Source organism: Rousettus aegyptiacus, unplaced genomic scaffold, assembly GCF_014176215.1.
Source record: "Rousettus aegyptiacus isolate mRouAeg1 unplaced genomic scaffold, mRouAeg1.p scaffold_m13_p_8, whole genome shotgun sequence".
Taxonomy (NCBI): domain Eukaryota; kingdom Metazoa; phylum Chordata; class Mammalia; order Chiroptera; family Pteropodidae; genus Rousettus; species Rousettus aegyptiacus.
In genome coordinates this window covers 11,494,182-11,509,506 of record NW_023416311.1, presented here as the reverse complement: position 1 = coordinate 11,509,506, position 15,325 = coordinate 11,494,182, and the positions used below count along the sequence as shown (strand labels likewise).

Sequence of the window (15,325 nt, the reverse complement as noted above, 5' to 3'; positions counted from 1 at the left end):
CAGGTACAAAAAGGCTAGCCCTTTTGCCTTAAGGTGGGACAACTCTGCAGAGCATTTCACTCTACAGAGCCCCAAAACTATGGATCGCACTGTGGCTGGACTCTACCTGATGCTCCATCCTTGCTGACTTCATCCTTGCTGGCTCCTTTCCTTGCCCTACCTGTTTCTCTCCCCTCATAGGTGATGATGGTTTGGATCAGAGTGGTAGCAGTAGAAACAAAAACAAGTTACAGCATTCCGCTGTATTTTGGAGAACTTCTCCTATGACAAACGCGAATTAAGAGATAGGCTCTCCTAAGTCTCAGGTTGATTCTTGAGCTACTGTCCTGTTTTTCTATATATCTCAGTTGCAAGAGAACAAGAATCCCCTCCCTGTTTCTAGGTTTATTATGTGGTTTTCTGTGCACATTTTATGCCCTTTTTATACCTGGATAAACCCCAATACCATGCATTACCTTACATAGGAGTATCTCATCCGTCCAAACTGGGGGAAAAACCCTGAGGGAAATAAGGCTTTGGATATGATTTATCAGACTCCAATTAGCAACTCCAGTGGATTGGTGATGGCTGATTCCTAGGTAGGTGAGAATTTGCAGCGCTCAGCTATTCTGTCCATAAGAATGAGGGCAGACAGAGAAGTGGCTGACTGCTGTATTGAGTAGTCTTTGCTCCTCCTGGGTGAAGAGGGTCGTGACTTTTGGCAGCATTTATTCTTATCTTAACATTCTGCATCTCGTGTTCTAATGCATTATTCAGGCTTTGAGAGGATGGAGCAGAGGCCAGCTCTACATCCAAAGATCTTTTATGGGGGTCATGCAGAGGTGCAGGTGTAGTAAGTAGGGATGAGAGTGTGGACAAAAGGGAGCTGTGACCTCAGACTGCTTAGGGAAGCAAATTGGCAGCAAAGTTCTAGCTCAGCCACTTACTTGTCACATGTCCTTGGGCAAGTCATGTAACCTCTCTTAGCCTATTATGATGCTGATAATGTGTACACCAGGGGTCTCAAACTCAGGTGCTTACCCAGTACCAAGCAGTTAATATAATCAATCAAAGCTGGCCAGTTCATGACCTGGACACAGTGTATGCCATTTCTAAATGTTCATACAGCAATGTAGGCTCAATGGTGCCGGACTTTTTTTTTTTTTTTTTTTTTTTGAAGAGCTGGAATTTAGATTTTTTAAGTGGAAAAATCTATCAATTTACGGTTTTTTTTTTTTTTTTTTTTGGAAATACCATATGGCTGAACAAGCAAATTTATGGCTAATGGGCCACCAGTTTGCAACTTTCCTGTTTACCTTTGTAACACAGGCCGTTAGTACCTACCCTACCCCAGCTGCAGTGGGCATTGACCGTTTCAAGTCAGTCTGTCTCCACTTCTACATGAGTCTTTAGGCTTGAGGTCTTTGCCACACAAATGTGAGGTTGGAAGTGCTAGGGAATTACACCACCCTTGCCCCAGTAACCTTCAATGTGTGATTTAGGATTTGGTATAGAAATACTCCAGCTTCCTTGCCTCTTAAGAGTTGGCAAGTATTTTTCAATAAAGGACCAGATATAGTAAATAGTTTAGGATGTTGGGGCCTTTTGAACTCTCTTGGAACTGCTTGACTCTGCCATTGTAGCAGGAAAGCAGCCTGCTTTCATAACAATAACATATGGGCATGGCTGCGTTCCAATAAAACTTTATTTACAAGCAATCCATGGGCCAGATTTGCCCAGCTGGCCCAATGCTGGCCCTGCGTTACTTATGGGAGCTATAAAGTATGCACTCCATCCTTACCCCCCACCCTGGTGGAAATAAGCTCTACCTTCAATGTCAGCTAGCTTAATAATGGACTTGTTCAGCTTGCCTTCCCTTCCCTGTTTTATTTCCCCTACCCCACCATTACTGCTGCTCAGGAAAACCTTCCTGCCTATAAGCTCCTTGCATTTGAAACTTGGTCTCCAAACACCTAAAACGATTTTTGTTTGGGTTTGGGTTTTGGCGCCTCATGAGTCGCATTTGAATTCCAGCTCCACGGTTTTTTAGTGGTGTTGCCTGGAGCAAGTGATTTAAGCTCTTTTCGCCTCAGGCTCTTCATCTGAGACAATAATGTCAGTGCCCATTTAGGGAAGAGTTTTAAGGATGTAACGAGATGATGCCTGCTAAACCTCTAGCACAGTGCGGGGCACCTGGTAAAGTTTCAGGAAATGCTGGCTGTGATTGAATTCTTCCTGTGGAAGAGAGAGTTAAGACTCTACACTAGCCCTCCAGCTATCTTTTAGGAATCTGCCAAAATGTTGAGTGCAAGGCTAATCTTTTTATTTATTTTTTTTGCCTTTATTTCGAAATAAGGTCACTCTTCCCACTGGTGGGACATGATTTAAACTGTCTCTAAAAGATAAGATTATAAAGACAGCTGGGTGCGAGTTTGCAACCTGAGCGTTTTGAATCTTAATCACTCTCCCTGGTTCCCTAAGAGAAGGAACAGATGGGAGCATGGAGCTTCTGTCTTCAACTGGCCTTATTTCAACCAGCTGGGAACATATGTTCTCAGGAAGGATGTAGGGATGTGCTTAAATAAAGCTGAAAGAGATGTGAGGGGAGAGGAAACCTTCCGTATGTGAATGGACCGCCTTCCTTCCTGCTGTGTCCTCACTTGGCCTTTTCTCTGTACACACACATCCCTGGTGTCTCTTCCTCTTCTCACAAGGATGCCTGTCCTGTGGGATCAGGGCCCCACCATTACGACTTCACTTAACCTTAGTTACCTGCTTAAAGGTCCATTCTCCAAATATAGCCACATTAGGGGTTAGGGCTTCAACACATGAATGCTGAGGGGACACGCAATTCAGTTCATAACACAGACTTTCCAATTTCTTCTTCGTTCTGCTGTCTGTGCTCAAGCCGCACCTGGAAGGAACACCGTACTCACCTCCTCTGCTCACTGAACTCTTCCTCTTATGAAGCTAGGTCAGGTCTTTGCTTTGATAGAGTTTTCCCTACACACCCATCTTTAAGAACACTACATGCTCCTCTGCATCACACCCACTGTATCATTCCATCGAATTACAGTTATTTGTTTAGATGCCTGTCCCCATGCCCTCCTGCCCCTCCCACCCCTCCCACCCCCACAGCTCCCTACTCACTATACCATATGCATCCTGCGAACAAGAATAATGACTCAGGAGCTTGGTGTCCCCAGAGCCTGGCAGAGAGTAGATGTTCAGTAAATGTTTGATGACTTGATTGGATTGAAGCTGAACAAACAGAAAATGCATTTGGCAATTTTTCCCTTGGCTTGGAAATTATATGTGAATTAGGAAAAGTTTTTCTGTAATATTAAGATAATACAGTATACATCCAGGTGCTATGTGTCTTATATAGAAGCTCTAAGTCTCTCCCAAAGATGCAGAAAGAAGCAAAGGGCAGACTGAGTTGAGGAACGGAAAAAGAGGCTGGCTTAGGACAATTACCCTGGGAAGCTGCTGTTGTACAGGGAAGAGACATGGAACCGTGAAACATGGATAGATGACTTTCACTTAGTCCTGGGACAGAAGGTCTCCATCACAACAGGTGTCAGTGGGTCTACTACCTAGCTCACCTTTTTTCTGTTTAACTCAGTAGAGAGCAGCCAGGAGAATAAATGAAGCATAATAGAGTCACTCATCTTTCGGAAGTGTCCGGCTCAGCTGCTTATATCCTGGAAACTGGGGTGATCTTTCATTATGATTGCAAGGTGTTCCAGCTAACAAATCGGCTTAAAATAGTGGCTTAAAATAAGAACGTTCACTTATTTTTGTTCAAAAGTCTGGCTATTGAGGTCACGTCAGGTAGGCAGTTCTCCTTCAAAACTTTTCTTGTGGTTCCAAAGATGGTAGCTGGGTCTGGGGTTGTTTTGAAGGTTTTCCTTACATTTCTGGGCTGAATAGACTCAGAGAATAGGAGCTTACTTTAAACAATTTGGGATGCTACAACAAAAATGCCACAGACTGGGTAGCTTATACACGACAGAAATTTATTTCTCACAGTTCTGGAGGCTGGGAAGTCCCAAGATCAAGGTGCCAGGAGATTCAGTGTCTAATTCATAATGTCTGGTTCACTACCTGGTTCGTGGATGGGGTACTTCTCACTTTGTCCTCACATGGTGGAAGGAGCAAGGGTCCTCTGTGGGGGTCTCTCTTATAAGCATGTTGATCCCATTCATGGGGGCTCCACCCTCCTGACCTCATCACCTCCCAAAATCCCCTCCTCCAAAAACCATCACACTGAGGGGTAGGTTTCAATATATGACTTTTTCTTGCGGGGGTAGGGACCACAAACATTCAATCTATATCGGGGTTGGAATAGCTGGGACTACTCAGATCTCTCTGTCAAGGTGGAGAGACTAGAGGGAGAGAGGGTAGCTAGACATCGTACGCATGGCATTGCTTCCACCACATAGAATCGGTGAGGCAGAAACAGGTTCACCCCCACGCAAGGTGCCGCAGCTACCACCTCTTGATGGGGGAGGGGCAACATTATGGAAGGGGGCGTGGGAGGGAAATACCGTGGCCGCCGCTGAACCAGACAGTCCTTCTGTGTGTGATTAATCACGGCCACGTCCTTTTAACTTTCTGGAAACTATTGCCGTGTGCCTCACTGAACATGGCCGCAGACGTCCTGTGCAGAGACAGAGCCATCGTCAACATGGCGCCTCTGATAGAGAAAGCCTTCCCTGCCGAAGCAGAACCTTCATTTTCACGTCTGTCGATTCTTGGTTCTAGAAAAACAACCTGAAGGTGATGCTCTCCTCATCCCAGGAGGTGTCTGGAAAAAAACAAAAAAACAAAACAAAACAAAAAAACCTCTCATCATTTACATGTGTAGAAAAAATAAAGTTCTACTTTTGACACAGTAGTTAATTTAAACCAAGGAAACTAAACCCAAAGCATCAGCGAGAGAACTGTACATCCTCGCTTAGCCTGGCAATGTGTATTAAGCATTGTTATTTCCATTTTGTAGGTGGAGAAACCAAGTCACAAATGTTAAAATGTTTTGTGAAGGCCTTCCAATCAGTATTAACTAAGGTGTGTGCTTCTTTGAATTGGCCAAAAAATAACCATGATAATTTCTTTATGCTTTGCTAGGCTGACTATGTGTGTCCAGCTCTTTCAGACTTTTCTTTTCCATGGGGCACCTTCTTCAAGTGAAACCTTAAGTTGAAACAAATAGAACAGAAATAAATCAGAACTACCTTGAGACAGGCGATTGAAGGAGGCTCTGCCAAGAATAATGTAAGAACTTTTAACAGAGAGAGCACAGTGTTCTCATGAGCATGCCACACACACACATGTACACACACAACACACATATACTTTTATGTACATAAAGAATGAGGATTAATTTTATAGATTTATAGGTAGACGTCAAGATCTCAAACCAGTTGGCGATTAATATTCACAAGAAAGAACAATTGCTGGATGGATTTAACTGACTCATCCTTTGCCTGTTGGTGGCCAAAACCAGCTGTTTCTGGAATGTTTTTTCCTCTCTTCATTATTATCCCTTTTATGAAAGAAGAGTAACCTGTAACTTATAAAAGTGTTTACCTTTTCACAAACCTGATAGGTCCTACTCAAAAATCAAGATGAGATATCAAGCCCAGTCCGCATATCCCTCAGATGATGGCAAGGGAGAAGTAAAACTTTGTCCACAAGGCTCCAACACACAATAGCAGAGGACCCCTAAACTGTCAGTCACTTTCGCAGGCATTTTTGAAGTTAGATGTTAGTTCGAGTGGCGTCGATTTATTCTAATGTCAAAAAGTTACTGGCGTATTTAAGTGAAAGGAAAGTCGCAGATCAGCGGGGTGTTGATTATGAGGGTGCTATGTGATAAATCAGGGCAACTGTTCTGGTCATCACACCATTCTGACACAGGGACTTGCTTATTTACAGCGTTTTAAGGTCTGAGGAGTTGATTTATGTTTGCAGTAACATGCCCCCATTTATTAGTAGCTCCAGCATGCTTCGACGTGTTGTTCTTATGCATTTCATGATTGGCATTTTTTAAATTACATGACTATAAATTGTCAGGCAGGAACACGTTTCTGTTTATAACATAATTTTGTCGAAACATTTGTTTTAATAAAAAATATGATGGTTAAGATATAATACATCATTAGTATCTTCACTCTTTGTCCACCCCATGCAATGTTAATTTATAGTCCTAGGTCCTTAGAAATAGCTTCCTACAAACGCCTCATTTTGCAGGTGGAGAACTGAGGCCCAGAGAGGAATGACTTTTCTAGAGTCATCCTCTGACATCAGCCAGGTTCATCCACAGAGTCTGCTATAAGAGCAGGTTCCCAAGTAGGTATAGGGCTGAATTCAAATAATAGGCTCTCCAGAGCATCACGAAGCCTGGCCTGATTTGGGAGCCAGGTTCGGAGGCTGATGGAGGGAGTTCAAACCTGATTTCTATTGCCGACCAACTTTATAACCTAAGGCAAGTCACCTCTCCTCTCTGAATCCTTGTGTCCTCATCTATCAAGTCAGGAAGGCTACTTTTTCCAACCTTACAAGGCTGTTATAAGAATGAAATTTAATATGGGGAATCTATGGCATGCTGTAGTAGGTTGCAGATAAATTATCCTTTCCCACCTTCATCTTTAAACTCTCCCAGTGCATGCACATATGCACGCACACACACACACATGCACACACACATACATGCACACACACGCGCGCGCGCGCACATACACACAGATGCATCCCTCTGCATTCTGCACTAACTGACTAATGTTATGAAATTTTTGTTCTATATCCCACTGGTAAAGGAATGATCATATGCAAGCAAAATGTGAATCTCATGAAATTAGCTCAGTTCATTGCTCACTTTTTCAAAGGACAGTTTTTGTTTCTCTGTGAGCATCTCAGTGTAATATTCTATTCCTCATACGAGAACAAGAAGAGGGAAAAACAATGGTATTTGCCATCTTATCCTCCCCCAAACCTATTTTGAATGAGGGCGGGGACACCTTTTTGATCAAGCTGGTTACCTTCGCTTTGTTTTGCAAATCTGAGGAAGGGCTGCAGAGGTGGGGTTGTCAGAGGGAGCTGCCCAAATGGCTAACTCAGAGAACTCACGGAGAAAACAAGGTCAAGGCTGAGGACTGTAGACAGGAGAGCCCACAAAGAGGCAGGACCTGTGGAGTCTGGGGAGAGCTGGAGGAGAGGGGCCTCTGCTGTGATTAGTGGGACTTTACAGTGGGCGATGAGTTTTTAGGAAGTCTCCCCTCTGCTTTGCCATCTCCTACATTAACCATTCCCCCGAGTCCTTTGGCACTGAATGCCTTCTGTGTCAAGCTTGGCCTCAGGGAAGGAACGAACAGGCTCCGTTTCCTTCCAGTTCCTCGGGTCTTTGTCATGAGAAGGCCACATGCAGCAACCCCCATACACTTCTCAAAGAGATAATATGAAAGACTCTAATCGAATGGAAACGTGGAATTGAAGACCAAGGACAAATGGGTGCCGTTTGGACTCTTGCCTCTGCTCAGGTGTGGGAGACAGAAATGAGTGATTGAAATCCACCGCCTTCATTCCCTACTTACTCTTCCTAGAACGATGTTCCAGTTATCTGTTGCATCATATCGAAAAGTTGCTAAGTTTAGCGGCTCGAAACAGATTTTGTGTCATCCATCACGGTCCAGTGGACCCAGCTGGACAGTTCTGGCTTGGAGTCTCTCAGGTGTTTGCAGTGGATTGCAGCTGGGGCTGTAGTCATCTGAGGGTTTGACTGGGCTGGAGGTACATGCTGGCTCTTTTTCTCACTTGTCTGGCATCTGGGCGGGGTTAGCTAGGACAACTCATTGATGGCCACACACCTCCCCTTTCCGTGTTGATAGCTTGGGCTTCCTCATAGCATGGTGGTCTCAGATTAGCCAGACCCCTTACATGGTGCCTGACTTTCCTTGGAGCACATGTACCAAGGGACTCAAGCGGAAGCTACAAGACTTGTGACCTAGCCTCAGAAGTCACATAGAATCACTTCCAGCACATTCTGTTGGTTACGGAAGACCCGCCCAAGCACAGTGTGGGAGGGGACAAGTCACAGTTCATCGAGGGGCTGTTTTTTGGAGAGGAGCTTTCACTGAACTTAAAGACTGAGCTGCAAAACGGGTGACTGTATTTTACACCTTTTTTGAAAAAGCAAGGGGAGGGGAAAGTTAACTTAATATGGGAGGGCTACAAAAGTTGAGGCACAGCATTTTTTCCAGTAAGCTTGGCCGTCTTTGCTGAGCATGGCACTATGGAGCCATTAGCAGGCGGGCAATGCTTTGCTTTATGAGGCAATTATTCCAACACACTCTATTCAAAATACACATTAGAACTTAACCTTCTGAATCCTGAAGTAGCATTTTTATCACCCAACATTAGAAAAGAGACGGAGTCAGCATATTCCCCCCCACCCCACCCCCCTTTTTATGATCTGGTATCATTAATAAAGCATTGGGCAAGGACCTTCTCACAATTCTTCTGGATAATTTGTGATACAAAAGGCGTTCTGTGATACAATTGTCTGTTGACTTATTCAAATAACAGAGGAAACACATGGGTTGTTTTAAAAATAAAGCCAGAGAATGAAACAACCAAAAGGAATATTCCCTCCAAAAGATGCGAATGCGGGTCCAGAATAGAGGTTTTTGTTATTGGACATGCACAAGTAGAAACGGGAAGTTAATATGGAATTTCTAATTAGGGTCACATGCTAATGAACTCCCTCTTCATGTTAGTTTTATGCCGCTTCAGAAATTTTTTATCATATGCTTAAAAATTTATGGCCAGAAACATTAATGAAAATGAGGCGTGAATTGGAAATTGTGTCATTATGGAGATGAGGGTGGCCTGGCATTGCTGATTTTCAAGGAGTATCTTTTATTGCCTTTTTTTTGAGAACTGAGAAATGATACAGGTGAAATTAATGGCGAGGCATATTCTCCATCCTGACATGGGCAGCGTGGTTCTATGTAAAGTTATAAAAGTTTGATTTTAATAAGATTTTGAATTAATTATAAGGAGAATATTAATCATAATTGACAGTCATTTTTCAGAATAAAACTTCACCAGCTAAGTAATATTATAGTTCTTAAGTGTGAGAAGATATGCATTTTCCTTTTTCTCTCTTGGTTTTGTCTTTTCGGAAATTAAAACCCACCTTTGCACAATACCGGGGACTGGGGAGCCCATGCCTTTTCATCTGTGAACGTTCAAAACATTCGCTGGGCTTCGGACGTTATTTGAAAAGTACCTCTGCTCGCTAAGCTTAGGGGACGGGCAGGTTTTGCGAAGCTGCATTTCTGAGGAGGAGAAAGAGCTCAGGCATATTACACTTTCTCTGTTTTCTAATCTCTCAAAGATATGGGAGTGAAATGCCATCTCTGGGGCCGATCGCCAGGGAGTGGCTTCCCTCTAATTCCCGGTCCGTGATCCAGGGAGTGGCTTCTCTCTCACTAATTCCGGGTCCGCGTGAGCCCAGGGGGTCGGCGACTCTTTGGGTATCCCCTCCTCCTCCCTACAGCCCTTCCTCTGGGCTCTTCTCACCTGCGTCCAAACTTACCCCCACCTTTCTCCTTTCCTGCCTTCTCTTCACCTGTCCTTCCTGTAGCGGTTCCGGCAACCCATTCCCACTGTATTTCGCACCGCGCCAAGCAATTCTCCGCACGCCAGCTGGATGTCCTACCAGTCAACTAAATCCTGACACTGAAACTGCTGTGTCAGATGCCACAGGTCAGGGGCTCCATCCCGCAAGACGGCCTCTTCCCGAATTCCACGTGCCCGTTTTTCAGGTCTAGCTCACCACCCGTGCATCATACTGACCGGCTCTATGTGGGAGCTTCCCACACCCCCCTCGCTGGGTTCGGTTAATTTGCTAGAGCAGCTCACAGAACTCAGAGAAACACTCTAGTTACTAGGGCACTGGTTTTGTCAAAGGATGTACATTCCAAGCACAGCCGGGTGGAAGAGACGGGCAGGGCCAGGAACGGGGGGACGGGGCGCAGAGCTTCCGTGCCCTCTCTGAACTCGCCACCCTCCCAGCACCTCCATCTGTTCACCATCCCAAAAGCCCTGTGAACCCTGACCTTTTGAGTTTTTATGGAGGCCGCATTAATAATCATGACGGATTAAATCACCGGCCACTCAATATTAGTTTCAGGTGTACAGCGCAGTGGTTGGACATTCATATAACTTACAAGATGACCTCCTTAATAAGTCTAGTGCCCCCGCCCCCGATACCGTGTTATTAGTTTGTAATAATGTTATCGACTGTATTCTTGATGCTGTAGTTTACGTCCCTGTAACTGTTTCGGAACTGCCAATTTGTACTTCTTAATCCCTTCACCTTTTTCCTGCAGCCTCCAGCTTCTGTTTCCTCCCACTGGTCACGCGGTTGGTTCTCCAGGCAACCAGCCACCACCCTTAAGTGAGGGCCAAAAGTAACCTCATTAACCTAACATGAGACACCTTTATTGCTCTCATCACTTAAGGAATTAAGAAGGTTTTAGGAGCTCTATGCCCGAATCCAGGAGAAAGATCAAACGTATATTCCTTATTATCAATCACAGGATCACACTCCCCCTGCCCTGGAGAAAGGACCAGCTTCTCGTCTCCCTGGTGGTCCCATTCTCACTTTTTAGTAGCCGCTGAGGGTCCAGAAGGGAGACACTGACCACCTCAGTGAGCCCAGGACTGTAGCGATTGGTTCGGGGATGGGCGTTGACGCCAGCCTGGACCGAATGGCCAAGCGCCTGGGGGATTAAGCGGGGAGGGTGTGGGTCCCCAGCCGCTGCTGGTGGCTGTGTTCTCACCACCTGGGGAGAAGCCGCGGGAGAAGGAAGGCACACTGAGTGCGCCCTGCAGGGTCATACCCCCTCGGAGGGCTCTAGAGAGGCTCCTCCTCCTTCCAGCGTCTGGTGGCTCCCGACGTTCCGTGGCCCGTCCAAATAATTCCGGTCTCCGCTTCCGTTTCCACAGGGCCTTCTTCCGTGTGCATGTGTGTGTGTGTGTGCGCGCACACGTGTAGGTGTGTCGGCACCCACTTCTTTCTCTTGTAAGAACACCCTTTTAGGGCCCGTCCTAAAAACAGGACGAACTCAACTAGAGGTCCTCGGATTAGTTACATCCGCAAAGACACTGCTCCACGAAAGTCACATTCATGCTCTCAGGAGTTAGGACTTGGATGCATCTTTTTGGGGGACACAGTTCAAGTCGCTGCAAGCTGTGTATCTTTTCCTGTTGTATAACTTAAATATTAATACATTTCCACCCCACGAAAGAGCCCCAATTCATATATCCTCTGTATCTGGGTCTCCTCTCCCAGTTTCAGACATTCAGGGCTCAAAAATGCCATAAAGGTAATTCAGGTAGGCACCTTAAAATAAGACTCGGGGTGCTGGGGGACATTCTGCCCAGACACTTCAGCGGTGCACATGGCTGGGGAAGAAGGAAATGCTGACTCCCAGGCGGGACATGGGCTCCATAAAGCTAGCATCTGGAACACAGTCGTGTTAAGTGCCCCAAACAGTAGATCCAGGTACAATTCCTCCCCACCTTCACTGAGGAAGTGGAGGCCCACTCCTGCCTACAGGACAAGCTTGGGTTCTGGCCTCTGATCGGTCCCCCATCGAAGACACCCCACCTACAATTTTTAAAAGTCATTTCCTGGATCTTTTTTTTTTTTTTTTTTTTGGTCCAGAGGGAGCATCAAAAGCAGCGATCACGTTGCCATAAAGCTAGCACATCCCACCCAGGGTCTTTCCTCAATGACCGTGTATTTTTTTAGGGCGGAGGCTCTCGACTTGGCAGTAGTGGGAGTAAGATCCCAGTACCGTTTTCAGAATTTTAAGAACCCCACGAGAAGTCGCGGCGCTTCCAGTTTCACTTCTCGGCGGGTGGCAGTGGCATCAGTTACCTCGGGTTCGTCTGAGCCGTTGGTCCATCAGCAGACGTATCTCCAGTGATTCGCTGGCAAAGGAGCAAATGACTCCATGGAAACGTGTAGCTTACATTTTGGTCGACAGCGTTCCTGTTGAGAAGCATTGAGGAACTTCTCAGCAGGGCCCTTTGGAAAGCTGAAAGCTCAGAGGGCCTTTGTCTGAAAGAGCCTGGTCGGAATCCCCAGCTCCGTGCTGGGTGATCCTGGGCAATTCACCACTTCACTTGTCTAAGCTTGCTTCCTCTCGCGGTGAACTTAAGCCGGGCTAACACCCGCCTCCCAGGATTACAGGAGATAATGAACGCGAAGCACTTAGTGCAGTGTGTGGCATGTATTAGGTGCTTAACAAATGATAGTTGCAACAGTTAGAAATGTTCCTTTATCATCTCTAGACTTTCCTCCCTCCCTCGAGTGTTGGGAAGTGAGTGTTAGTTACATGGCTCCTCCCTGGAGCGGAAGGTGAGTTTATCCAGGCTCTGTATTCATGGGTCTCGGCCAAGGGCATTGTACTGCAGAGTCTCTCTTGTAGGGTGCTTTGACGGAGGGTAAATCACTGCTTCCTTGTTGTGGATCAAGGTATAAATACTACTGAAGTGTGAACAGTGGAAAGTTCAGGGCTAGAGTAATCACATCACTGGTGAATGCAGTCTTCATTATGATTTTTAGAAATATGGGTGGAGTGGCCATGTTGTCTGAATTTTAAAAAGGCGGATGTGATTGGCAATAAGTGGGAGATGATCATTAGAATGTTTTCTCTCCTGTGGTGCTTTCAGCGTGACAAGACCTCGCATGTCCTGAGCTTATTAGCGACTCATGCAATCCACACTGAAATAGGTGCTAATGCTGATCCTATTGTGCAGATGAGGAAACTGAGGCACAGGGAGATTAAGTTATTCACTCAAGAAAATGAAGGGAACTAGCAGCAGAATTGAAATTAGCATCAAGCAAGTGGAGCTCCAATGCCAAGGCCTTAAATGGTGTTGTTTTATTCTTATATTTATTTATCTGGTTATTTATTTATCTGGTTATTTCTTTATTTTTTAGGCGAGGTGACCCTTGGTTGACCTCAGATTGCAAGGACCTTGTCAGTTTACAATCCCTTATTTTATTTTTATTTTTATTTTTTTATGCCTATAGCACCTGGTCTTCCTAGGTGGTCTCCCATCCAAGTACTAACCAGGCTGGACCCTGCTTAGCATTCGAGATCAGACAGGATCAGGCCTGTTCAGGGTGGTGTGGCCATAGACTTAACTGGGGTTGTTTTAGAAGAAGAACCATTCTGAGTTCTTCCAACTGGTCTAATAACTAAATCAACACAAGAGATTAGCAAGAAAGAGTAATCCAATTTAATTGCGTACATATGTATGGGAGCCCCACATACGGAGAGGGTCAAAGACAGAAAGTTAAAATCAGGTGTGTATGACATTCTGAGCTAAGGATGAGGCCAGATACTTGAGGCTCAGAGGAGAGGAGAGTCAATGACAAGAGAAGAGATTCAGTAATTAGAAGTTCCTCCTGCCCTCTAGAGAGGTCATAAAAGCTTATTTCTAGCAATGCTTCTTATTATGGGCAAGGCCTCTGATTTAAATTTTTTTAAGAGAGAAGTAAAAGTTTCTCATCAGTCCACAGGGTCTCAATTACCTTCACTCAAAATAACACACATGCCAAAGTGACACATCTTGGGGAGGCCCGTTCTGAACCCCTTCAGTATGCATAGGACCTCTTAATTGGGAGTAAGTGTTCAAAATACAGAATATCATAGAGAATCTGAGCTATATATTTTCTTTAGGGACAAGGACTTGGATTTTTCAAGTGGTTATTCATACACTGTCTTAGGATGCTAGCAGCAGATGGGGGGCTTATGCCAGAGAGGCATGGCTCTGCTGAAAGCACACATTAACACTGCCATCAGATGACACCCTAACCCCTGTGAGCCAGTCACCTTCTCTGTATCCCACACCCCTTGCACAGTGCCAGACTCAGGGCCAGCAGGCATTTAACAGCATCACAAGTCACCGGGTACTGCCGTAGGCTCAGGACAAAATGGTGAGCCATGTCAGAGCCACTTCCGGCTCTCAGAGATCACACAGTCTAGTCGGAAAGATAAACGTTAAATAAATGATCACAGCAGTGCTTGGAGGGAAGGCTCATGGCCCTGTGAGCAGGGACTCACAAAGGTCTCTCACTGATGCGAAAGGGAGATGGCGTCCCTTGCCGTCAAAGGAGCTGGGACTCAGAAGTGTTCATTGGCTGGTGAGAGGGATGGGGAGGTGGGGAGATTCAGAGAGATAGGTCACATTGTTCCTTGGCTTTGGTTTTAGAAAGAATGAAAGGCAAACAAATTAGTTAAAAGTAAAGCCAGTGGACTGGAAAACACAGGGCTGGAGCAAGAGGTGAGGTGGAGATGGTGATGGTGCTGTTAGGGACCAGATCGTGCAGCAGGCGTCAAAGGAAAACATTTCGATTTGAATCCTAAGTGCCATGGGAAGCCACTCTAAACCTTTTTCTCTTCCTCCCTCCCTCCCTTCCTCCTTCTCTTCCTTCCTTCTTTCCTTCTTCCCTCCCTCCCTTTCTCCCTAATCTCTCTGTCCATCCATCATCTATCTATTTATCTATCAAATCTATCATCCGTCTGTCTGTTTATCTATACATCCACTCATTTGTCTGTCTGTTTGTCCATTAAATCAATCTATCTATCTATCTATCTATCTATCTATCTATCTATCTATCTCTATCTATCTATCATGGGATGAGGAAATCATTTTCCATGAACATGAAGACAGATCAGACAGAGTGAAGAGTCCATGGGAAGGACACTTAAAGGTTACAATAAGAAGCCATGGCGTTAGAGCTAGGGTAATGGCAGTGGATATATTCGAGAGGCATGAGGAAAGATAATAGAAGTACTATACAGTGAGTAGCTTGACCCACATACGTGTCCCCAACATGGCTTTCAGTTCCTCCTGCTTCCCCGCTGGCCCTTGCTTCTCCATGCTGAACACACATTGTTGAACAGGGAAGGATTTGCTCAAAATTCTGTTGCTCTCTTCAAGGGCTGGGTCCAAGATGTTGGACACAGCAGACTTGACCAAAGCGGGCCTTCTTAAATCATCCGTGTCCATCTGCCTGTGGAGCTGTGGATCCCTCGGGACCCGTGAACCGCAGCAGGTGACTAAACCATAAAACTAAGAATTTAAGGAGAGAGGGATTAGAAACCACCAGACACACTGTCTTGAGGAATTGGGTTGTCATTCTGAAAAAAATACACTCCTTATCATGGCTCCGATTCCTCTCACCAGCTGTTCAGCCGCTCCGGGTGCCAGAAGGATGAAAACACTCTGGGAGCGGGGTTGGCAGTTCTGCTGACGG

At 45.5% G+C, this 15,325-nt stretch overlaps 1 protein-coding gene and 1 pseudogene across 25 annotated transcripts in view; one reads left to right on the top strand and one right to left on the bottom strand.

Annotated features, from left to right (window-relative positions):
* Positions 1-15,325, top strand: part of RBFOX1 (RNA binding fox-1 homolog 1) — a 1,358,182-nt gene that overhangs the window by 718,746 nt on the left and 624,111 nt on the right. The window lies entirely within an intron of this gene.
* On the bottom strand, positions 13,085-13,203 carry LOC118607542 (annotated as a pseudogene).